The following is a 770-nucleotide window of genomic DNA, read 5'->3' on the forward strand; positions in this document are numbered from 1 at the left end:
CCATCACAGTGACACCCTTGATGGGTTTCAGTTCATCACAGAGACACCTGGACAGGGCTCCAGTTTATCATAGGAACACCTGGACAGGTCTCCCATCCATAACAATGAAACCTAGACAGATTTCCTGTCTATCACAGAGACACCATGGACATGTCTACAGTCCATCACAGGGACACCCCAGACAAGTCTCCAATCCATCACAGGGACATCTGGACAGGTCTCCAGTCCATCACAGGTAAACCTGGACAGGTCTCCAGTTCATCACAAGAACGTCTGGACAGATCTCTAGTCCATCCCAGAGACACAATGTAGAGGTCTCCAGTCCATCACAGGGGCATCTGATCAGGCCTTCAGTCCATCACTGGGACACCTGGGCAGGTCTCCAGTCCATTACATGGACACCTGAACAGGTATCCAGTCCATCTTAGAGACACCTGAAAAGGTCTCAGTCTATCACAGGCACATCTATACGGTCTCCAGTCCATCACTGGGACACTCTGGACAGGTCTCTAGTCCTTAACTGGGACACCCTAGACAGGCCTCAAGTCCATCACAGAGACACCTGGACAGCTCTCAGTCCATCACAGGGACACCTGGATAGTTCTTAGTCCATCACAGGGACACATAGAGACAAACAACCATATTTCTTTCTTTCTTTCTTTCTTTCTTTCTTTCTTTCTTTCTTTCTTTCTTTCTTTCTTTCTTTCTTTCTTTCTTTCTTTCTTTCTTTCTTTCTTTCTTTCTTTCTTTCTTTCTTTCTTTCTTTTTCT

The 770-nt window shown here is 46.2% G+C and overlaps 1 protein-coding gene across 1 annotated transcript in view; it reads right to left on the bottom strand.

Moving 5' to 3' along the window:
- slit3 (slit homolog 3 (Drosophila)) overlaps positions 1–770 on the bottom strand; it is a gene marked incomplete in the record, with an annotated part of 622,921 nt that overhangs the window by 189,911 nt on the left and 432,240 nt on the right.

The sequence above is a fragment of the Nematolebias whitei genome, chromosome 4 (genome assembly GCF_014905685.2).
Source record: "Nematolebias whitei isolate Nwh7 chromosome 4, NemWhi1, whole genome shotgun sequence".
NCBI lineage: Eukaryota > Metazoa > Chordata > Actinopteri > Cyprinodontiformes > Rivulidae > Nematolebias > Nematolebias whitei.